The following is a 26,621-nucleotide window of genomic DNA, read 5'->3' on the forward strand; positions in this document are numbered from 1 at the left end:
TGTCCATGCCCTTTACTTGCTTAACTTAAAATTACCATGTCTATTCCTTCTTTTATAATTATATTCATGTTGTATCTATTCTGTTGCACTTTAGTATAGGCCTTCCACCATGCTAGCCATTCATGCCTTTACTTGTTAACTTGTAAAGAACATGTGTCTTCTTCTTAATTGTTATATTTGTACTTAGGCCTCCAATATGCTAGTTAATTGAAGTTGATATTCCTTGTCTTCCAATTGTTGTTGTTACTCACGTGCTTTCCGCTTAGTCCATTACTGTGATCCACATGTGTTTCCTTGTCCACTATTGTTACTGGCGTGTTTCCTACTTAGTAATTCCTATTATTGTGTTCCTGTGATATGGTTGGTACTGTTATACGATTACTTGGAAAGGATGAGTTGAACGCACGAAGGGTGTTGCCGTGCTAATTGAATTATTTCATAAATTTGTTTATATATGGTGAGGATGAGATAAAAGCACGAAGGGTGTTACCGTGCCATGTGATTTGAGATTTTGACATATTATACATGTGTCTCATACCAGGGAACATCGTAAATATTCTACTGTGGTTCTTTATAATATTCATCGTCTGACTCGCCGTGTTATACTTGATATTTTTATCTATTTTACTTTGAACTGCTTTACTGTTAATCTAATGTACATGTTATTTTAATAAGCATCATTTTAACTAAAGCCTCATCACTACTTCGACGAGCTTAGACAAAATACTTACCGGTACTTGGGGTCGGTTGTACTGGTACTGCACCTCTGAACGTCCCGTGCAGATTTTGTAGCGGACTTGCTGGTGACGTCGGGTGTTGATTCGGAAGATGTTCGTGCGTTTAGATATAGCTGCCACTTGTTCTTGGTAGTTTAGGTTATTGCAAATCTGTTTATGTAATCTTCAAACAAAACGTGTATTTATTTGTATCAGTTTTGAAATTTCAAATCTTAGAAACTCGTGATTCGTACTACCTGGTCTTGGTAAATTTGTAAACGTCCAGTTCTCTGTTTTCTATTCTTTTATAATCTCAGTTGAGTGGTATTTTCTGTTAGTTGGCTTACCTAGCGGGTTGAGTTAGGTGCCATCACGACTTGTGGTTTTTGGGTCGTGACATTTTAACATTTGGTTCTATGAATTGGAATAAGGTTAAAACATTATGTATTTAGTTCCGTTTAAAAGTGGTTAAGTGAGTTTCATGTTTACTGTCGCCAAAATGGATTATACTTAGGCTAGCATTGTTAGTTTAACTTTTAGATCTCAAATGAACGTGAAAAAGACTATCTTCATTTTTTTTTAGGAAACTACAAACATGTTTGATTCACTGGAGGAAGATAATTATTCGCTATATAATGAAAGCGTAAAATCGGGTTGAAGCTAGAAGATTGACTTATATGTTGCCTTTGTTTTCGTAGTCTATTTCAGGTTTTTTTTATAATATTTCTCTAATCTATGTCTTCTTTTATCTTTGTTTGCATATGCACTTGGATTAATATGAGTCTTAATGCAAGACTCGCCAAACCGAGCAGGGAGTCACAACTACATTTTACGCTAATGGACAGCAAATTTGTTTGGGGTCACCTATGGCGGTTTTCGTTTTAGCATAAATTTGGTTTCTCTTGGTTGATTCTTATTTATATGATTTGGATTTATTTTTTTTTAGTTTGGATTTGTCTTTTGTATGGTATTGACGATCAAGTTTGAATTTGTTATTTTCTTTTCGGATGCTAACAAATTATTTATCCTGTATGTTGTAGTGCTTTTGTCGGTTTTAATAAGAATTAGTAAAACTAGATGTGCGTCATATTTATTAAAATCATAACTCATAATTAGCACAGAACTTGAAGTCCAGTTCTAGTTAGAACGTGATTTTTAGCCTTTTAAATTGTTAATGTTCTTTCTCAACTAAGCAAACTGATTTTTGGTTTCTTTGTCCGTTTTTTTAGTTTAAAGAGTTATTTTGTAGTCAATCATTGCTGATACCCAATTTTTCCCAAAATATTTTAAAATTGCATATATACCTTCAAAATCACGCATCATTAGCAATTGGTATTTTTCCATAATTTTTTTTTTAATTTACCCAGCATTTTATTCCCAATAAATAATTACAGAATTGCATCACAAGCGATTTCAAAGGCATTTCTTGATTTAATTTATTATTTATGGTCCTATTTAAACCAAATTATTTCATAATTAGCCAAATTGGCATCGTTTGGCTACAATTGCAACAACTTTAAAATTATAGCCCAATCATATAATTTCACACTATTTTTTGACCGAAAATAAATCATTTGTATTTTTAAATACTGAGTAATCATTTTTAACTATTTCCCTGCACAAAATTCATTTTTTTTACAATTATCAGCTATTTTTGTGAATTGTTTTATTTAATTTAGTTGGGTAGTTAACAAATAGCCAATTTTATTTCAGTTCTAGCCCAATTAAATCAGACCCCAACCCAACTAAAACAGCCCAAACCCCAGGCCGAATCCATCAATTCTACCCGACCGAATCCCTGGTCCAATTTGGACCGTTGATCAATTCTAATCAACGGTCCAGATCCCCCCTTTCCTAATTTAACCTAATAGACTATCCCCCCATTCTCTCATTCTCTCATCACTCTCCGCCGACACACCCTCCCATTCTCTCTCAAATAACCTCAAGCACTCTCTGCTAAATCATGGTTCCTTTCACCGGCTGTTGGCTCGCCAGTAACAATGGCGGTTCCACCACCGCCCCTAGCCTCCATGGCTCCCCAAATGCCGGATTATTGCTACCCTAAGGTCCTCAAGGAAACAGAGGCCGTTCAACTCACCCCCATGATTTTTCATGTCATTCTCAGGCCAATCTCGGCCTGTCCGAGTAAGATCCTGCCACCCCCGGCTAGAACCTGTGATTTTTGAGCCGATTCTCTCTCTCTTTGGGTTCTCTCTCTGGAACCCTGATTTTGACTCTTGATTTCTAAGATCTGTAACAAGGTCTGAGTCTATTCGAGTTGTCTTTACTGTTTTCTTAAGGATTTCTCCGATTTCTTCTAAAACGACTCTTCGTCTTAAAACTAGGGTTTCTTAACCCCTTTTCAAAGTGGCTTTTCCTTCTGATTTTAGTATTAATCTATGATTTTCACTATATTTAAACGTTTATTTGAAGTTTCTCTTTTTATCTGAGTTATTATGTCGAAAACCCTAAGTTTCTTGGATTCTGAGTTAGTTTTGTGATAACATGTTCGTTTAATCTGTATATGTGTTTGTTTCTCATGAGCCTTATGACTCTCTGTGATTTTACCCTATCTTGTTCATCGGTGCCTCTGACTCTTACATCTTCCGCTTATGTCATGTTTATTCAATTAAATCATGCTATGCTCTACATAAATCCCTAATTTTTTTTGTATATGATTTTTGCCCTACTCAGCTTCTTAGAATTCTGATTTGGCTTACTATGTGCTTATTCTTGTAAAGTTGTGCTAAATCAGTGCTATTTGCTATTTTTGAATCTTTGAATCTCTATGACTGTTCCTTCACTGATTTCTTGTGATATTCCCTAATGATTTCAACCTCTAAATATTTTCTTGCCTTATTTTGTGGTTGACTATGCTATCAAATTCATTCTTAGACATTTTCCTTAATTAGAATTGGCAAACCTAGCCTCTATTACATGCCCTGTACTATGCTTATTTCCTTATATGTCATGTTTAGTCCTACATGATTTCATTCCTTATTTGTCACTGCTTATTACCGTTTGATTTTTTTTAATTCCTTAATTAAGGGAAGTACCTATGCTGATTTGGTTCTAATTGATATATATTGCTTTAATTACTGCTGAACTATGTTTCCTGCCTTATTTGCTGCATGTTCTTTAAACTATAAATGCCCTATTTTTCATTAACACAAGACACGAACACATCAGTTCAAAATCTCTCTCTCTCTCTCTCAAAAAGAAAAACACTCTTCTGCTCTCTCTTTTCTCTGGTTACTTACTATTGTTCCAAGTCAGCCGGCTGCAAGCCAATGCTGATTACTCTACTCTCTTGCTCCTCACTTTGTGTTTATTATCTTCTTTACTGGTCTAATTTCAATTCAAGTTTCAAAAACAATATGTTTCTTTTACTGCTTCAGTTCATCCTGTTCCTAGTATGGTTTCATTTATAGTTTTGATTGTTCCACTTGCAGCTGATATGTTTACTTCATCACTTTACTGCATGTTTTTGAATGTGTCCCCTCCCTTAGACTTATCATGTTTATAAATGTTATCCCCCTCCTGTTATACCCCAATGTGGCTCTTCTTTACTTTTGTTTCTCTGATTTCTTGCATGAACCTCTCTATGCAAAGTAGTTGGCTATCCTTAAGTTATATGATCCTGTGTCAATTCTGAAGTTCCCTAACCCCTTAGCATGTTGCTGATTCTACACTTAAGTGCTCCTACAACTATGTGTTTATCTATGTGACCTAGATGTCCCCAAATCCACCTACCCCTGTTTGTGGTTGATGAACCTGCCTTGGTCCTTTGTTTCTTGGTTATGTATGATCCTGCTTTGGTTGATGTGTTTGGCCTGTTGCTTGTTACTCTACTCTCTTTTCAAAATTGTCTTATTTAATAACTCCCTATGTTGTTTTACAAAACTATTACAAACAAGTCTCTTTTCAAACTGTTTTCCTGCTTAAATCTTCTCAAAGCTATATCAAGAACTCTCACTCTACTCTTAGACCACTAAGTTCTGCCCCTTTTATGTGAACCTTGCCTTGGGACCCTTGAGCTCCCTCTGAACTTGGACACACAAAAGCTGGCATTTCCACACTGCACTTGTCCCTATTCTGGTTATAAAATTTGGGTATGAGCACTGCCCGGGGTCCTTTTTGAGGCCCTTAGGGAACTGTGATACACTCAAGTTTGAGAAAGGTTTTGAAACAAATGGCATTTGAAGTGGTTTGGTCCATAAATCAGAAAGGAAGTCAGGAATCTGGATTCTTAATTGTAATTTTCTTTTTTTATCTTCCGATGTAATTCATTATTGGGTCTGTAATAATTTGTAATAAATACTCGGGCTGGCTAGTAAAAAGGGTTGGGTATTTATGCATGCCAAGGGTAGAAACCATGCCTATAGGGTGTTTTAAATTCTGCATATTCAAACTTCATTTAGAAAACATACCTATAGGACTTTTAATTCTGTATATTCAAACTACATATAGAAATCATGCCTATCGGGTGTTTTAAATTCTACATATTCAAACTTCATTTAGAAAACATGGCTATAGGACTTTTAATTTTGTATATTCAACCTACATATAGAAATCATGCCTATAGGGTGTTTTAACTTCTGCATATTCAAATTACATATAGAAATCATGCCTATAGGGGTTTCTAAATAAATCTGATTCGTTTTCATTCACATTCAATGTTAGATATCATGCTCCTAGGAACTAAAATCAGTAATAGTAGTAACTATCACCTGCAGAACCTGTAACCAGTTTCATTTTTAATTTTGTACATTCTGCATCTCTAATTCCCTTACTTAACAAGGTTTAGCAAGCATGCCTGTAGGATCCCAAACAATTCATTTCGAGTTTCACTGTCTCATCACCTTCTGAACTCAGTAGATATCATGTCTGTAGGGCCCCGTCTAAACGCTTAGGCAAGCCTTAGGTGATAACAACCGATAAAAACTGATTTCACCTTTGTAAATTAATAACTGACACAATCAGTAGGCAAGTCTGATTCTGACTTCCTATATGAGCCATGTATCAAACTAGTCTGCCTCAGCAATCTCCTCTCCTTCGTCTTTAATATTTCTTCAGACCTAAGCAGTATGTGTAAGACATGCTATTCTATGTGTTTGTTTGAGGAGGTATACCTGAGCCTTTGTTTGGTTATATGTTTACCCAAACATGCAGTATGTGTTTTGTATGTCGCCTTAGAATTTTTACAATTGAAACTTCACATAAGCCTAATATCCCTCCCTTTAGGATTAGTAGTCCTAAGTGCCTTCGGGACTGATAGGATTGGGAGGGGTAATAGCATGCAATAAGTAATCGAGATCAATCCGCGCTTTAATACCTTAACGGGATGGGAAGGGTAGATATGGATATGATGACCACGCGATAATGTCACGTGTAGCCCCTCATTGAGGAGTGATTACCGGACATTATGTGGGGTGATCCATATTTTTAATAAACCTAGGACCCCCTTTCCTTTATTCTTTATTTTAGTATTTTAACTCCTTATTTAAAAAAGGTCAGCACTTTGATTGTTCTTTAAAATTTGCTTACTTTCAAACCATTGTGCATTGAAACCCCCTCTTATTTGAGCCTTTATCTGCTTATATGTTAATTGCACCCAAATTCACAATAACTGTTTAGCCGGGAACCACACTAGTGGATCCTGAGGGGTGCCTAACACCTTCCCCTTAGGATAATTTCAAAGCCCTTGCCTTATCTCTGGTTATCCAAGTTTAGTTATAATTAAACCCTGTAAGGTGTCCTAATGCACCATAAAATCATTACGTGGCGACTCTTCAAAACCCAGTTCCCAAAAGGAACGAGTTGTCCCTCCAAATGTCATAAACCTGATTTCGCGAGAAAAAGGGGGCGCCACAGCATGACGACTCCGCTGAGGATATCTAGGCTTTTAACATTTCATACTATCATTGTGAATTTATGCTCCTTTATGTGCAATTACTTGCTTAATTCCTTTAAGCATTCAATTCCCTTTTCAATTGTGCAACTGACTTGTCTTTTGTTTCTTTCCTTTTCTGCTTTCCTTTACTACTGCTTTAAATTATGAAAACTGTTGTATTTACTACTTTCTTAACGTGCAAATACGTGACAACATGTCTTTAATTATTGCATATTATGCTCAAGATCATGTTCCACTCGTGCCAAACAAATACCATAACAACGCTTATAATGAGTGGTTGTGCTCTTCCAATATTATCACCCCCTAAATCCGAAAAAGGCATATTTGCGGTAAAACCAGTCGATTAACGGTGTAGTCGACGGTTCCGTGCCTTTCCCCCTTGAGTTGTCCGCTCAAGGGTACCAGTCTAAAACCCCATAGAAACCTTGCTCTGTTCGACTGTGCATGCATCATGGTCAAACCTAGCCGAGTCAGTTATGTTGCCCGCATAATGACTCTCTAAGATGGCCTCGTCCAAAGTCCACTGGGTTTCCCTAAAAACCAAACGGACATCATCACATTCTGTGCATTTATTTGGAGAACTAAATGCTTTTATGCCAATTGTTGATAGTAAATAGTCGAGTTCGGTGGGGGTAAAGGTCTAACCCTTCTGTCTTGCAGATAATGAGGCACGAAATCCCCAGATTCGGCATGGTTACCAACATCCACCCAAGACTGCTAAGTTGGTGGAAAGATCTTCATTCCAGTGACCAGACTCTCATCCGAAAATATCTAGGGAATCTGCCTTCCCTCCTGGCGGTTCAACCCAACAACAAAATCATAGAAGCTGCCACATTGTTTTGGGATTGCGAAAGGGCTGTGTTCCTCTTTGGGGACATTAAGATGACACCTTTGCTAGAAGAAATAGGAGGACTGGCCGGTTTGGTATGGGAGACTCTGGGATTGTTGATACCTGAGAACCGCAAGGGTAGGGGTTTCCTCAAAATGATGGGTCTGAAGAAGAATCCAGAACTGACATGCATAAAAGAATCGTATATCCCCTTTGACTATTTGTACGAGAGGTACGATCACAGCAAATCGTACCGTACCTATCCTGATGAGTTTGCCATCACCTCATTAGGGCATATTCATCGAAGGGTCTTTGTATTCATGTTCTGTTTCCTGGGTTTGATTGTGTTTCCAATGAAGAGAGCAAGAATCCACACTAGACTAGCCATGGTCACTAAGAGCTTAATGGAAGGAATTGGAGGGCAACCATTCAGCATTGTGCCCATGATCATCGCGGAAATATACCGAGCCCTAGAAAAGTGTCAACGGGGAGCTAGTCACTTCGAAGGCTGCAATTTGTTACTCCAACTTTGGCTCGTGGAGTATCTACAAAAGGGTGAATACCAACAAGAGATTCAGCGAAGGGACTGGGACGATCATATCACTTTCCATCACCCAAAGCGAATGAATTATATCCCTGATATGTTTGCTCAGCCAGAGGATGCCAAAGGATGGTTTGAGTTATTTGATATTTTGACCGAGGACCAAGTACAATGGATGTTCGAGTTGTTTCAGACCGAGGAGTTCATCGCCCGATCCAGGGATGCACCTTTCCTGATATTGATCGGTCTGAGAGGAACATGCCCTTACGTCCCTCTCCGGGTTATGAGGCAAGCGGGTAGGAAGCAGGTTGTACCCAGGGTTGAAAAGATGAGTCATTTTCGGGCTGACTTTCAGAATGATGACAGTCCTTACAAGTGCCAGGCTCAGCATAGGTGGCACTACAAGATCGTCATGGGGAGGGATACCATCTAGCCACATAGATACCATGCTGGTTGTGCTCCCTACTATTCAGGCTGGTTGGAGGATAAGCATGATGGCCTGGGCCAGCCCGGATTTGTTCGAGGTCACGGGATCATAGATGAAAAGGCCGAAGCACAGGTCAAGTACAATCAACTACGCAAGAGGATCCGGGAATACGAAAGCGAGCACCGTGAGATACAAGAAGCCAATCAAAAACTAATTGAGGAATAGAAGGATATGGCTGTCAGTGCCAACAAGCGACTGGGATATTTGGAGCGAGGCATAGTGGAGTTGGAGAAGAAATTTCTCAAGAGGGTCAAAGACTGTCAGAATGCTGAGGGGAACGAAGGTGGACATCTAGCGAGGGCCTACTATTGCTGGGACTTCGCGAGCTGGGGAAGCTGTTCGACGGAGCCAAGGATGCCGAGTCTGGGGAAGGTCGTTCAGGGACCGAGTAGATAGGACTTTATCTTTTTGTTAGTTAAAATGTAATAAGGCCAATGGCCATTAGTGACTTTTATTCCTTGTTGTTTAGTGTCCATTTGGGATTCGTCTTATTTTTCTATCAATAAAATGAGGCATTGAGCATTGTAAGTTCTCTAAATCAACTTGTCGCTAGGCCTACCTTGGGCACAACGAGGCTCCCAAATTAGGACATGTTTTACATTCCTGCACTATGTGTTTAAATATTGCAACATCTTTTTATGATCCTCACTAACTTGTTACCTTTTTGTTTTTACTTTTTGTTTATTTATTCCCCTCCCCAAAGGTTAGTTCGAGCACTCTGGCAACATCATCCTATTCCACAAGATCCAAGGGCCCTCCACCCACTCCTCCTCTAAGTCCGGTTAAGAACAAGAACAAAAGCAAGATGGAAGATTTGAACAGCGTCGGAAAGGAGAATTCAACTGAACGAGTGGAGGTCACTAATGGTCATGGTACTCAGGGTACTAAGGAAAATGTATCCCAGCTTGAAAAAAAATTGTTAAAGTTCCAGGAAGTGCTCAACCAGGTTTGGAATCTGGCAAGCTTGTCATTCTCGCTCAGCACCCCGGATATCACCTTTCCCACCACTCAAAACCCTACACTACCCCAAAACATCCCAAAGCAACAAAATCATCCCGCTGCCCATGTCATTCCACCAAAGACACAATGCAACACTTGCCACACCCTAAACAATACCCCATTGCTTCCCCCAGAACCCCAAAACTCCACAAATGACCACTGCCATACCCACCATAATACCCCCATCTACGTGGAGACTATGCCACTCTCCACCCAACCCATCTCAGGCACACCCGATTCTAATGATAAAGATTTGCTTATCCAGAACTTGGCTGAAGAACTTAAGAAATTGACTAGCCAGATCCAGGGTATTGAAGGAAACAAGGGAATTGAAGGGTTGAATTATGAAGATCTCTGCATACAGCCCGATGTCGAACTGCCCGAGGGGTACAAACCTCCAAAGTTCGAGATTTTTGATGGTACAGGTGATCCCAGGGTTCATTTGAGGACGTACTGTGACAAGCTGGTTGGAGTAGGGAAAGACAAGACAATCCGCATGAAGCTGTTCATGAGGAGTCTAAAAGGTGATGCACTATCCTGGTATATCAGCCAGGATCCTATGAAATGGTCAAGTTGGGTAGGTATGGCCTCTGATTTCATGAACAGGTTCAGATTTAACATAGAAAATACGCCAGATGTGTTCTACATTCAGAATCTGAAGAAGAAACCTACAGAAACATTTCGCGAGTATGCTACTCGCTGGAGGTCGGAAGCCGCCAAGGTCAGACATGCCTTAGAGGAGGAACAAATGAACAAATTCTTTGTCCGGGCCCAAGATCCGCAATACTATGAGCGACTAATGATGATTGAAAGCCACAAATTTTCTGACATCATCAAGCTGGGGGAACGAATCGAAGAAGGCATTAAGAGCGGTATGGTCACAAACTTCGAAGCCTTGCAGGCTACAAACAAGGCCTTGCAGTCCGGTGGTGTGTCCAAAAAGAGAGCATAAGAGCTGTGATGGTTGCACAAAGAATCAAATCTCCTATTAAATACCAAACCTACCCGACACCTCCACTCACATATCCGCCCACTCCAAATTACCAAGCACCTCCACCCGCCTATCAACCATCTTCACCTCCCATATATTAACCTACTTCACCCAGATATTCCCAACCCACACATGTCTACAAGATTACAATACTCAACCATCCCACTATCAGTCACCTCCTCCTCGTCAAATCTTCCCTAGACCACGACCAAACTTTGATCGAAGGCCTCCGAAATAATATACAGCCATTGCTGAACCTATTGACCAATTGTATGAAAGACTCAAAACTGCTGGTTATGTCACCCCTATCCCTGCTGCAACTCCTGAGAACCCTTCTCAGTGGGTTAATCCAAACAAATCCTGTGCATACCATTCCGGCATGAAAGGACACACCATTGACGAATGTTGTTCTCTGAAAGACAAGATCCAGACTTTAATTGATAATAAGATTATTGTGGCAAAAGAACCCGCCCCGAATGTCCGCAACAACCCTCTGCCGGACCATAAAGGCGGGGGTATTCACTTGATTTAGGTGGAAGATGATTGGGATCCCGAGGGATCCATCAGGTTGATCACAGAAGGCGATGATTCAAAAAAGCCAGCAGTTACTCTTAACCCCATCAAGGTCCAGATCCAACCATCTGAGGTCACTGAGGTAGATGTGTCTATCCCTCTTGAGTTCGAAGCAGCTCCATTAGCAAAGGCACCAGCACCATTTGAAGTTGCCGTTTTGCCATCCCAAGAGCGTGTCCCATTCGAAGTAAAGGTGGCCACACCAATCCCAGTAGCGATGTTCATTCCATACAAAAGCTATACCCTGAGATTATACAGCTGAGGCCAGGAGAAAAGGCAAGGTCGGGTTTGAAGAAACTATCGCAGCACAGGGAATGACAAGAACAAGGAGAGTCTATACCCTTGAGTACCTAGCTGAGTCCAGCAAGCAGGCCTCCAACCGGCCGCCCATCATTGAGACAGGTCCAGACGACCTTTGGAGAAAGATACAGGCTAAAGAGTACTCGGTCATCGACTAGCTAAACAAAAAACCAGCGCAGATATCCATCCTCTCACTACTGCAGAATTCCAAGGCACACAAAAATGCTCTGCTAAAGGTACTAAGTGAAGCCTACGTGCCAAGCAACATCACCGGCGGGGAAATGGCCAATATGGTGCGATAGGTATTAGAGAGCTACAAAATCAACTTCTATGAGGACGAGCTGCCACCTGAAGGGTTGGGTCACAACAGAGCCCTGCATATCACGGTACAATGTGAGGACTATTTCATCACCAGGATCCTGATCGACGGGGGTTCCAACCTTAACATCTGTTCTCTGGTAACGCTCAAGAAGTTAGGCAAAGGTTTGCACGAGATAAAAGAAGGAGCAATCAACGTAAAAGCTTTTGATGGATCCCAGAGGGCCACTATCGGTGAAATCAGCCTGTGTCTCCAGATGGGACCAACCTGGTTTGATGTTAAGTTCCAAGTGATAGATGTGCCCGCATCTTACAACCTGCTGCTAGGACACCCTTGGATTCATTCTGCGGGAGCTGTGGCTTCAACACTGCATCAGGCCGTGAAATTTGAATGGAATCACCAAGAAGTAATCATTCACGGTGATGGTAGCAACCCCATATACAATCGTTAGACCATTCCGGCAATAGGGGGGAGAAGAAAGTTAGGTGGGGAAACCTACCACCACATCGAGCGAGTCAATGCTGTTGATAAAGACAAATGGTGGGGCAACAAGATCGAGAGTATTTCGAACTGCAATGGATACGACCTGTCAAGGGGCATGGCAAGAATCTCCAGGGGATTGCTAAACCCATAAAGCTCAAGAAGTACGTCACTACTTTTGGTCTGGGATACGAATACACTTAGGAAAGATTTCAATAACTAGTCGCCGTGATGGCGTGGTCCTTACTACCCACTGGAGCGACCGATACAACACTTAGAACAGACTTTCAAACAGGCTGACGTCGTTTATGGGACAGACGAAGAAGAGGCGCTCACGGCGATGAAACACTTGTTTATGGAAGACAATGACATGGATTGCTGTGTTATCCTTGAGGAGGAGGGGGAGGAAGGCCCTTCCATATAGTCCGTAAGCAGAGGAGCACGTCTCAATAACCGGTCTATCAGAACAACCAGAGCCCGGCGAGCCTCGAGGTAGCAAGGCTAAACAAGCATCATGCACTGTTTTTTACTAGATGATTTTCTTTTTGCATTTCTTATTTTCGCAATAAAACCTTCAATGTTCAAAACAATTATGAAATTTATCAAAATCATTTCAACTTTTCTTATGAATCGACACTTATTACTATTTTTCTCTCATTTACTTCATTTATACAGCATTACTATTACTTATCTTGATGAACCAATAACTGTGACATGCAATGAGAAAACGCAACCAACGGACATTGATTCAGAGGAAGATGATGTACCGGAGGAAATTGTCAAAGAGGAAATTGTGCCAAGCATGAGCTGCAGCCATTCATGGATTGTTTTGCCGGTTACCACCAGATCTGGATGGATGAGGAAGACGCTGAGAAAAGGGCTTTCATTACGCCATGGGGAATGTATTGCTACAAGATGATGCCGTTTGGCCTTAAGAATTCAGGGGCCACCTATATGAGGGCCATGACTACCATTTTCCATGATATGATACACAAGGAGATCGAGGTGTACGTAGATGATATTATCATCAAGTCCAAGAAGGCCACTGATCACATGGAAGATTTGAGGAAGTTTTTCAACAGATTGCGGAGATACAACCTAAAACTAAATCCTGCAAAGTGTGCATTTGGGGTTCCTGCTGGGAAGCTGCTTCAGTTCATTGTAAGCCGCCGAGGAATAGAATTGGATCCATCAAAAGTCAAAGCCATTCAAGAACTGCCACTGCCGAAGAACAAAAAGGATGTGATGAGTTTCTTGGGAAGACTCAACTACATCAGCCGGTTCATAGCACAATCCACAGTCATCTGCGAGCCAATCTTTAAGATGTTGAAGAAAGACACCGCTACCAAATGGACCGACGATTGTCAAAGGGCCTTCGACAGAATCAAGGAGTACTTGTCAACACCACCAGTCTTGGTCCCACCTAAGCCAGGTAGACCCTTATTACTCTACATTGCGGTATTGGATGGAGCTTTCGGTTGCGTTCTGGGGCAACATGATGAAATAGGGAGGAAGGAACAGGCCATCTACTATCTCAGTAAGAAGTTCACTCCATATGAGGCCCGGTACTCTCTTTTGGAGTGCACCTGTTGTGCTTTGACTTGGGTAGCCCAGAAGCTGAGACATTACTTCTGTGCCTACACTACATACCTCATATCAAGGATGGATCCCTTGAAGTACATCTTTCAGAAGCCCATACATACTGGCAAGCTAGCCAAGTGGCAAATCCTGTTGAATGAACTCGACATTGTCTATCTAACTCAGAAGGCAATCAAGGGACATGCACTAGCAGATCACCTTGCGGAAAACTCCGTAGATGGAGAATACGAACCCCTGAAAATGTATTTTCCAAACGAAGAGGTATCATTCATAGGAGAAGACATTGCAGAATCCTATGACGGTTGGAGAATGTTTTTCGATAGAGCAGCAAATTTCGAAGGAATCGGCATAGGAGCAGTCCTGGTATCAGAAACCGGTCAGCATTATCCGGTGTCCGCCAAGCTCAGGTTTCCCTGCACTAACAATATGGCCGAGTACGAAGCCTGCATCTTAGGGCTCCAGATGGCCATTGACATGATCATTCAAGAGTTGCTAATAATCGGAGTTTCAGATCTACTCATACATCAGGTACGAGAGGAATGGGCAACCAAGAACTCAAAGATACTCCCATATCTGCATCATGTACAGAAGTTGAGAAAGAGGTTCACAAAGATAGAATTTCGACATGGTCCCAGAGTCCAGAATGAGTTCGCCGATGCATTGGCTACCCTATCATCCATGATACAGCATCCCGACAAAAACTTCATTGATCCCATTCCAGTAAAGATCCATGAACAGCCAGCTTACTGTGCCCATGTCGAAGAGGAAGTATCCAGACTACTAGAGGAGATTCACACTGGGACCTGTGGTCCATATATGAACGGTTTTGTCTTAGCCAAGAAGATACTCCGAGCTGGTTACTTTTGGATGACTATGGAGACAGATTGCATCCAGTACGTCCGAAAATGCCATCGCTGTCAGATTTATGCCGACATGATAAAGGTGCCACCAAATGAGCTTAATGCAACAAACTTACCATGGCCTTTCGCCGCTTGGGGAATGGATGTTATTGGACCAATCGAGCCTGCCACTTCCAACGGGCACAGATTCATCCTAGTGGCAATTGACTACTTCACCAAGTGGGTCGAAGCAGCATCTTACAGAGTAGTGACTAAGAAGGTCGTGGCAGACTTCGTCCGCGACCGTATTGTTTGTCGATTCGATATCCTAGAGTCGATCATCACCGATAATGGCTCCAACCTCAACAATGACTTGATGAAAGCTATGCGTGAAACCTTCAAGATCAGACACAAGAATTCTACAGCCTAAAGGCCTCAGATGAATGGAGTTGTGGAAGCCGCCAACAAGAATATCAAGAAAATATTGAGGAAAATGATAGAGAAGCATAAGCAGTGGCACGAGAAGCTGTCATTTGCTTTATTGGGGTATCACACCACAGTCTGCACATCAATTGGGGCAACCCCCTATATGCTGGTTTATGGTACTGAAGCCGTCATTCCCGCCGAGGTTGAAATTCCTTCCTTAAGAATCATATAGGAAGTTGAAGTCGACGATGCGGAATGGGTAAAAAGTCGTTACGAGCAGCTAGCTCTTATAGATGGGAAAAGAGTGAATGCAGTGTGTCATGGTAAGCTTTACCAAAACAGAATGTCCAGAGCCTTCAACAAAAGAGTCAAATCGAGACAGTTCAAATCGGGACAGCTGGTGTTAAAGAAAATTTTTCCGCATCAAGATGAAGCCAAAGGGAAGTTCTCTCCCAACTGGCAAGGGCCATACATGGTTCACCGAGTTCTGATAGGAGGAGCCCTCATACTTGCAGAAATGGACGGAGAAGTTTGTCCATAGCCGATCAACTCAGACGAAGTCAAACGTTACTACGTGTAATCTTTATTGTTTTTCCTATATGATGTAATTGAACTATGTTTGACCTGATTCCCGTTTAAGAGGGGATACGTAGGCAGCCTTATGGGTTCGGTCACAATTCAATAAAATTTTCATTTCCCCCCGCAATTGGAAACTGGGCAGAATTTTGAGGAGGACCCTCAAAATTCCGAAGTGATTCCATCCGATCATCGCTAGCAGCAGTCGGAAGCATCAACCCAGTAAACTGGGGCAGAATTTTGAGGAGGACTCTCAAAATTCCGTAGCAGGGAGGGTTGCAATGTCTTGAACCACGTCGCAGTCGTCAGTTCGTCTAAAGAAGAATAACTATTATTATTAATGTGTTTATGTTATGTTTTTACTAAATCATGCATGTTTATTGCTGAAATTGCCTTGTTTAGCAACACTACCCCAATGATGCATGCAGTATCACCGGATCAAAGCCAAACAGGTTAAGCAGAGCCAGCAGGGATGCGAGCTAACCTCCCCTTTTACAAAACACATGATTTTTCTTTGCATGCAGGCACTTGGATTACGAAAACATCTGACATACTATACACTCACGAGACGAACATTGTTCAGGAGTACAACTCTCAGAACTGTTGCACTTACCAACATTTGCTATCCACACGCACCAGTGGCTTTCCGTATGTCACGATATCCCCAGCAGTCACGATACCGCAATCTGCTATCAGCTAAGAAAACTCTATTACCATTTCCCCTTTTATTTCTTGCTTAAGGTTACCATTCTGCCTTCCGAGACTAAACGTTGTCTCCCTCTGCATTTCCTGCATTGCATAAGGCTACCATCCTGCATTCCGAGACTAGACAGTGTCTCCCTCTGCATTCCCTGCATTGCATAAGGCTACCATTCTGCCTTCTGAGACTAAACGCTGTCTCCCTCTGCATTTCCTGCATTGCATAAGGCTACCATTCTGTCTTCCGAGGTTAAGCTCTACCTCTATTTACATTTGCATGGCTGAAAGATCGCCACCTTATCTACATTTGCATGGCTGAAAGATCGCCACATTATTTACATCTGCATGGCTGAAAGATCGCCACATTATTTACATTTGCATGGCTGAAAGATCGCCACCTCTACATTTGCATGGCTGAAAGATCGCCACCTCTACATTTGCATGGCTGAAAGATCGCCACCTCTACATTTGCATGGCTGAAAGATTGCTACCTCTACATTTGCATGGCTGAAAGATCGTCATCTCTACATTTGCATGGCTGAAAGATCGCCACCTCTACACTTGCATGGCTGAATGATCGCCACCTCTACATTTGCATGGCTGAAAGATCGCCACCTACTGCATCTCATGGGCTAACAGATCGCCACCTACTGCATCTCATGGGCTAACAGATCGCCAAATACTGCATCTCATGGGCTGAAAGATCGCCAAATTATCCGAAGGCGTCATTGTTCAGAGGAACCATTTGCATAGCCCGAGAACACCATGCCATAGCCTGAGGATCCCTTTTTATATTTTTGATATCATTATTCAAAGGCGTCATGGTTCGGAGGCATCATCCCCATAAACCGAGAGCATCACTTCATGGCCTGCGAATCCTTATTATACGCTTCATGGCCCAGGACAACATAGTGTAAGGACGTCATTCTAACCGTCCAAAGACAACCTTCACTGTCCGACGAGAATTTGCATCATGTTTAAATTTATGCACCATATATGCTTGTATTGCCTATTTGCACGTAAGCCGGCGAGCAACGGCCATCTCGACAGGAGCGATCCCGCTCCAGTTCCCGCAGCTATATCAAACCTAAACCTGCCACGCACCCGACCCTAGATATTGCGTCTGTTCTTGAAAAGTCTCCTTCGGCATACTCCGCCGACGGATCCTTAACTACATATGGCCTGATTCCTACAAAACCAGGGATATGTAGGCAGCTCAAAATCCAGGGTACGGCCTAAATCCTCTTCCAACCGTTTCGCTCGATCAAAATTGGCCATCATATCTTTCCCCGACAACTCTTTCATCATTCTCGGGTAAAGAGGGGCAGCTGTTGATACCCAATTTTTCCCAAAATATTTTAAAATTGCATATATACCTTCAAAATCACGCATCAATAGCAATTGGTATTTTTTCACAATTTTTTTTAATTTACCCAGCATTTTATTCCCAATAAATAATTACAGAATTGCATCACAAGCGATTTCAAAGGCATTTCTTGATTTAATTTATTATTTATGGTCCTATTTAAACCAAATTATTTTATAATTAGCCAAACTGGCATCGTTTGGCTATAATTGCAACAACTTTGAAATTATAGCCCAATCATATAATTTTACACTATTTTTTAACCTAATAGACTACCCCCCCCCCCCCATTTTCTCATTCTCTCATCACTCTCCGCCGACACACCCTCCCATTCTCTCTCAAATAACCTCAAGCTCCCTCTGCTAAACCATTGTTCCTCTCACCGACCGTTGGCTCGCCGGTAACAATGGCGGTTCCACCACCGCCCCTAGCCTCCATGGCACCCCCATGCCAGATTATTGCTACCCTAAGGTCATCAAGGAACCAGAGGCGGTTCAACTCACCCCCATGATTTTTCATGTCATTCTCAGGCCAATCTCGGCCTGTCCGAGTAAGATCCTGCCACCCCCGGCTAGAACCTGTGATTTTTTAACTGATTCTCTCTCTTTGGGTTCTCTATCTGGAAACCTGATTTTGACTCTTGATTTCTAAGATCTGTAACAACATCTGAGTCTATTCGAGTTGTCTTTACTATTTTCTTAAGGATTTCTCCGATTTCTTCTAAAACGACTCTTCGTCTTCAAACTAGGGTTTTTTAACCCCTTTTCAATGTGGCTTTTCCTTCTGATTTTAGTATTAATCTATGGTTTTCACTATATTTAAACGTTTATTTGAAGTTTCTCTTTTTATCTGAGTTATTATGTTAGAAACCCTAAGTTTCTTGGATTCTGAGTCTGTTTTGTGATAACATGTTCGTTTAATCTGTATATGTGTTTGTTTCTCACGAGCCTTATGATTCTCTGTGATTTTACCCTATCTTGTTCATCAGTGCCTCTGACTCTTACTTCTTCCGCTTATGTCATGTTTATTCTATTAAATCATGCTATGCTCTACATGAATCCCTAATTTTTTTTATGTATGATTTTTGCCCTACTCAGCTTCTTAGAATTCTTATTTGGCTTACTATGTGCTTATTCTTGTGAAGTTGTGCTAAATCAGTGCTATTTGCTATTTTTGAATCATTGAATCTCTGTGACTGATCCTTCACTGATTTCTTGTGATATTCCCTAATGATTTCAACCTCTAAATATTTTCTTGCCTTATTTTGTGGTTGACTATGCTATCAAATTGATTCTTAGACATTTTCCTTAATTAGAATTTGTCGAACCTAGCCTCTATTACATGCCATGTACTATGCTTATTTCCTTATATGTCATGTTCAGTCCTACATGATTTCATTCCTTATTTGTCACTGCTTATTATCGTATGATTTTTTTTAATTCCTTAATTAAGGGAAGTACCTATGATGATTTGGTTCTAATTGATACACATTGCTTTAATTACTGCTGAACTATGTTTCCTGCCTTATTTGTTGCATGTTCTTTAAACTATAAATGCCCTGTTTTTCATTAACACAAGACACGAACACATCAGTTCAAAAGCTCTCTCTCTCTCACACAAAAAAACACTCTTCTGCTCTCTCTTTTCTCTGGTTACTTGCTATTGTTCCAAGTCAGCCGACTGCAAGCCAAGGCTGATTACTCTACTCTCTTGCTCCTCACTTTGTGTTTATTATCTTCTTTACTGGTATGTTCTGATTTCAATTCAAGTTTCAAAAACAATATGTTTCTTTTACTGCTTCAGTTCATCCTGTTCCTAGTATGTTTTCATTTATGGTTTTGATTGTTCCACTAGCAGCTGATATGTTTACTTCATCACTTTACTGCATGTTTTTTAATGTGTCCCCTCCCTTAGACTTATCATGTTTATAAATGTTATCCCCCTCCTGTTATACACCAATGTGGCTCTTCCTTACTTATGTTTCTCTAATTTCTGGCATGACCTCTCTATGCAAAGTAGTTGGCTATCCTTAAGTTATATGATCCTGTGTCAATTCTGAAGTTCCCTAACCCCTTAGCATGTTGTTTATTCTACACTTAACTGCTCCTGCAGCTATGTGTTTATCTATGTGACCTACATGTCCAGAAATCTCACTACCCCTGTTTGTGGTTGATGAACCTGCCTTGGTCCTATGTTTCTTGGTTATTTATGAACCTGCTTTGGTTGCTGAGTTTCGCCTGTTGCTTGTTACTCTACTCTGTTTTCAAAATTGTCTTATTTAATAACTCCCTATGTTCTTTTACAAAACTATTACAAACAAGTCTCTTTTCAAATTATTTTCCTACTTAAATCTTCTCAAAGCTATGTCAAGCACTCTCACTCTACTCTTAGACTACTAAGTTCTGCCCCTTTTTTGTGAACCTTGCCTTGGGACCCTTGAGCTCCCTCTGAACTTGGACACACAAAAGCTGGCATTTCCACACTACACTTGTCTCTATTCTGGTTATAAAATTTGGGTGTGAGCACTGCCCGGGGTCCTTTTTGAGGCCCTTAGGGAACTCTAATACACTCAAGTTTGAGAAAGGTTTTGAAACAAATGGCATTTGAAGTGGTTTGGTCCATAACTCATAAAGGAAGTCAGGAATCTGGATTCTTCTGATTGTAATTTTCTTTTTTTATCTTCCGATGTGATTCATTACTCGGTCGGTAATAATTTGTAATAAACACTGGGGCTGGCTAGTAAAAAGGGTTGGGTATTTATGCATGCCAAGGGTAGAAACCATGCCTATAGGGTGTTTTAAATTCTGCATATTCAAACTTCATATAGAAAACATGCCTATAGGACTTTTAATTCTGTATATTCAAACTACATATAGAAATCATTCCTATAGGGTGTTTTAAATTCTGCATATTCAAACTTCATTTAGAAAACATGCCTATAGGACTTTTAATTCTGTATATTCAAACTACATATTGAAATCATGCCTATAGGGTGTTTTAACTTCTGCATATTCAAATTACATATAGAAATCATGCCTATTGGGGTTTCTAAATAAATTTGATTCGTTTTCATTCACAGTCAATGTTAGATATCATGCTCCTAGGAACTAAAATCAGTAATAGTAGTAACTATCACCTGCAGAACCTGTACCAGTTTAATTTTTAATTTTGCACATTCTGCATCTCTAATTCCCTTACTTAACAAGGTTTAGCAAGCATGCCTATAGGATCTCAAAAAATTCGTTTCGAGTTTCACTGTCTCATCACCTTCTAAACTCAGTAGATAACATGTCTGTAGGGCCCCGTCTAAACGCTTAGGCAAGCCTTAGGTGATAACGACCGATAAAAACTGATTTCACCTTTGTTAATTAATAAGTGACACAATCAGTAGGCAAGTATGATTCTGACCTCCTATCTGAGCCATGTATCAAACTAGTCTGCCTCAGCAATCTCCTCTCCTTCGTCTTTAATATTTCTTCAGACCTAAGCAATATGTGTAAGACATGCTATTCTATGTGTTTGTTTGAGGAGGTATACCTGAGCCTTTGTTTGCTTACATGTTTACCCAAACATGTAGTATGTGTTTTATATGTCGCCTTAGAATTTTTACAATTGAAACTTCAAATAAGCCTAATAACCCTCCCTTTAGGATTAGTAGTCCTAAGTGCCTCCGGGACTGATAGGATTGGGACGGGTGATAGCATGCAATAAGTAATCGAGACCAATCCGCGCTTTAATACCTTAACGGGGTGGGAAGGGTAGATATGGATATGATGACCACGCGATAATGTCACGTGTAGCCCCTCATTGAGGAGTGATTACCGTACATTGTGTGCGGTGATCCATATTTTTAATAAACCTAGGACCCCCTTTCCTTTATTCTTTATTTTAGTATTTTAACTCCTTATTTAAAAAAGGTCAGCTCTTTGATTGTTCTTTCAAATTTGTTTACTTTCAAACCATTGTGCATTGAAACCCCCTCTTATTTGAGCCTTTATCTGCTTATATGTTAATTGCACCCAAATTCACAATAACTGTTTGGACGGGAACCACACTAGTGGATCTTGAGGGGTGCCTAACACCTTCCCCTTAGGATAATTTCAAAGCCCTTACATTATCTCTGGTTATCCAAGTTTAGTTATAATTAAACCCTGTAAGGCGTCCTAATGTACCATAAATCATTAGGTGGCGACTCTTCAACACCCAGTTCCCAAAAGGAACGAGTTGTCCCTCCAAATGTCATAAACCCGATTTCGCGAGAAAAAGGGGGCGCGACAATCATTTGAGATCAAACAAGTATATATTTTTTTCATTCAAATCCTAACAGTGTTGATAAAGCATTTGTTTGGAGATCAAATCTTGAGCAGTTCTTCTCTCTTAACTTAACGTGTTTCAGACAAAAAACTTTTGAAGGATTACTTAGTATTTTAAAAAAAAAAACATCTTTTAATCTATAGCGTATATGAGTTACTTTTTCCTAAAACACATCGATTCCTACACATATTCTTACATTCAATTAACCTAAGTTTGACCGATTAATCGTAATTAACGGGTCATGTAAGATGCTTTAATAACCTTCCCTATAGGATTAATTAGAACTCTTACCCATTATCTTAAGGTTAAATAGACTATATAAACAGAGTTAACTTTGGCATTATTTAGATAAAAAGATGGTGTCCTAATTTACTTTAAAATAAGTAGGTGGCGACTCTCTTTAAATTAATTGAACTTTGGATTTCCAATAGGTTATACCCTAATTTGACCCGTGTTAAAATGGCGTATAACAATAAGAAGGGAGGTGAACATCCTATATTTTCTGCAGCCTCCTATTTATAAGTATGGTGCACAACACACTCATAAATAAGATTTTACTTGACACGGTCTGTAGGCAACCCTAGGATGGAACTGCTCTGATACCACTTTTGTGACGTTCCAAACTGATAGGCTGTGACGAGTGCCCGGGTTCTACCTGTCGAACACCCCTAAGCATATGTCTAAGATATAAATATGAAATAAGTGTAGGTCATGCATAACATATGGCAATAAACTACTAATTCAAGTGAAAAACATATGCGTGAAAACATGCCCAAAAGACATATATACATATATATACGGAATACGGTAGGGCGAGCCGACAAGGCCACATACTATCCAACTATACATGACTGTCTATAGACCTCTAATGGAGTGTAAAATTGTATAAAGGACGGGACTGGGCCCCATTATACCCAAATATGTATACAAAACTATCGTACCAAAACCCAATAGCAACTCCGGATTAAATAGAGCACACTAACTCTCATTGATAAAGGATCCTAAGAAGGGGGACTGCCAGCTTGTCTACCTGCACCTGCGGACATGAAATACAGGCCCACGGGCAATAGGGGCATCAATACGAATAATGTACCGAGTATGTAAGGCATAAAAATCAGTATATAAAAGACATGAAAGAAACATGGAGTAAAGGACTCAACCTCTAAGTCCGAATAGCTCCGTGAATCATGAAACATTTATAATGCAATGCATATGCGTATATATATCATATCATGCATAGGTATATGCGTACATAACATCATCATGCCTACGAGGGCATCCCATTTTATCATCTCAGCCTGTGTGGGCGAAATCATTGATGTATACCGGCTGATCAGGTGGTGGTGCGTATATAACACCATAACCTTTCCCCATACCCGACATACGTATAATATACAGGTATATAACGCCATCTGGTCATGGGTCAATGTACATATATAAATGAATGCAATGTATTATGAATTAAGTCAATTAGATCTCTCGGAATATCATAAGACCCATGAACAGACGATATGATAGTAGGACATATGGGGAATCAAGAACATATGCAATCCTAGTACTTCTAAATATAGGGTCATTGTGAAATTTGCGTGTTTGTTCGTTTCGTTGTATCATATGGATCATGCCAAAAGGAAAGAAAGGATAGCCTTAACATACCCAAGTTGTCAATGCAACTCAACAACAAGCTTATGACAACTAGCGCACCAACCCTATAACGAAGAAATACATGTACAACTTAGATGGCGCTAGTATATCACGTATCTCAAACGATAACTTGATTCTAAAATAAAACAGGCAGCATTTCCCCTAATTTTACTGATCTCTCAAGCCTACAATAGGCGAGACAAAAACACAATACAACCAGAACTCAAAAACAACCTAACTACAAGTCGGAATCTTTAATACAACAGAAAACCCAAATATAACATAACACACCCAATCAACAAGTATCAATTAGCCTAAAATTACAACAACGAGCGACCAGCCCACTACCCTACCGCATGTGGTGTTTCCCCAAGCCCTTTTATCCTTCCAAACTCAATAAATTAGCAGTATAATAGGCCAACACGAGTGGACTACAAAACAGTCCACTAAACATGATATAATTTGAACTCACGGCTTCCGATCATCGTCCCGTGAGTTCTAACTATTAGGAAATGAATTTTTCAACCCTACTTGATATTTAAACACTTAAATACACAAAGTAGACATTTTCTTAACTTTGAAGTACCTTCCAAAACTCAAACTACAAAGAAAAAGAGAGGCGATATAGCGATACTTACGTCGTAGGGATCGTTCCAATGTTATCGCTTCTTGATTTCGTACCCGGGATGTTAATCTTCTTTGAAACCTTAGAAGAGAGCTTAAGAATATGTTTATGGGTGTTCTCTGGTCATGTTATATTGAAAAATTAAGAGAAATACGATTAAAAACCCATATATATCAACTTTTGAAAAGTCAAAGGGGTGCTAGCTTGGCACCCTATCATTAACCCTTTTTCAGACGCTTATATCTTTTTATCCGGATGTCGTATGAACGAACAGTCAAGAGAGTTGCAAAACTACATTCTAAAACCTTCTATTTTTTATGTAATATGTCCCCAGAAGACCTCATATAACACACGAAATGTATTTCTCAAAACTCTTCGTACAAGGCGAATTCTTAGTCAGTTTTTTCGCAACTTAAATCCGATTTTTTCCAAACATTATATTTCATATCCAAACATCATATATAGTCATATTATGACTTTAAACTCATATAAATCGTGATTAACAAGTCCCATATCCACGTCACCTTGGGACGCACATGGTGTAACACTTGATTTATCCTTTTGCCTATAGAAAGGGACCCAAACTAGTTTGGGTTCCTAAGACGAACCCCTAGTTTCTTTTTGCAGGTCCAAGTGAAGGGAAGCAGCCGAATATGGTACTGTTCTAAGCACATGATTGGAAGCAATAATCAGTTACTTTCACTTGAGGACCTTAAAGCAGGTAATGTCTCCTTTGAAAACGAAAAGAAAGGTGAGATCATTGGGGTTGGAATGGTAGGTAAGACTGATTCTCACTCTATCGAGAATGTCTACTTGATATATGGATTGAAGTACAAGTCTAATAAGTGTATCACAATTGTGTGATAGAGGTAGCATGGTAGCCCTCACCTCTACAAAATGCTTTGTGATTAATCGTACCACTGACAAGATAGTTTTGCATGGAAAAAGAGTGAATAACATATATTTGGTGGATCTGTCCACACATTCAGATGATAAACTCACTTGCGTAAGTGTGTTGGACAATGATCCCCTCCTTTGACACAAGAGACTTGGACATGCTAGTCTAAGCCAACTTAACAAACTAGTCTCCAAGGACTTGACTGCCTAACATTAAGTTCAAGGAAGATAAAGTTTTGAGGCTTGTTCAAGGGGGAAGCAGGTAAGATCCTCTTTTAAAAGCAAGAAAATGGTAAGTGCTACCAGGACGATGGAACTGGTCCATATGGATCTTTATGGACCAATGAGACATTGAGTAGAGGTGGTACGAGATATGTTATGGTGCTTGTTTATGATTACTCTATGTTTACTTGGACACTATTTTTAACATCTAAAGATGAAGAATTTGACAAGTTCACTTCATTGGTTAGAAAAAATCAGAAACGACTAGGTAATCAACTTGCAGCAATTAGGTCTGATCATGAAACTGAATTTGAGAATGCTAAATTTGCTGAATTCTGTTATGAGTATGGCATGGATCATAAAGTTTCTTCTCCTAGGACTCCACAACAAAATGGAGTAGTTGAAAGGAAGAATAAGAGATTGGCGGAAATGGCTAGGACTACGCTACGTGCTAGCAAATTGCCTCATAGTTTCTGGGCAGAAGCTGTGAATACTGCATGTTACATCATAAATAGGTACATGACTAAGAAGACTTCCTATGATTTACTTAAAGGGAGAAAACAAAATATATCCCATCTTAGGAAATTTAGATGCAAGTGCTTTTTGCAAAATAATGGAGAAGACTCCCTAGGTAAGTTTTATCCTAGAAGTGACGAGGGAGTATTCTTGGGATATTCTTCACATAGTAAAGCTTATAAGATTTATAACAAAAGAACTGCGTGTGTAGAAAAAAGTGTACATGTGGTTTTTGATGAAACTAACATTCTTTCTTAGAGGTAAGAACAGAATGATGAAGCAATTGGGCTGGTAAGAAACTCAAATAAAACCATAGCCCTGACTAAAGTTGCACCAGAGGAAGGGACGGGTGATGGACTAGGTCCTTTTACCTAGGGCAACCTGATAGGGGAAACTGAACATAGAGATATTGATCCTCAAACCTCGAGGGCACCTGTCCATGAACCTGTTCCTCAAAAACAAAACATTGAAGGAACATCTAAAGGAAACCATCTGGTTGTGAAACCTTACAAGTATCAAAGTTCTCATCCCATTGGGAACATAATCACTAATCCAACCTCTGGAATCAAAACCAGATCTTCTTTGAAACCTTTGTGCTTTTGATGCTTTTATCTCTTATTGAACCTAAATATGTTACTGAGGCTTTGCATGATGCAAACTGGGTGAATGCGATGCAATATGATCTCAACCAATTTGAGAGAAGTCAAGTTTGGCGTCTGGTACCAAGACCCAAGGACAGATCAGTAATT

The sequence above is a fragment of the Nicotiana attenuata genome, chromosome 5, assembly GCF_001879085.1.
Source record: "Nicotiana attenuata strain UT chromosome 5, NIATTr2, whole genome shotgun sequence".
Taxonomy (NCBI): Eukaryota; Viridiplantae; Streptophyta; class Magnoliopsida; order Solanales; family Solanaceae; genus Nicotiana; species Nicotiana attenuata.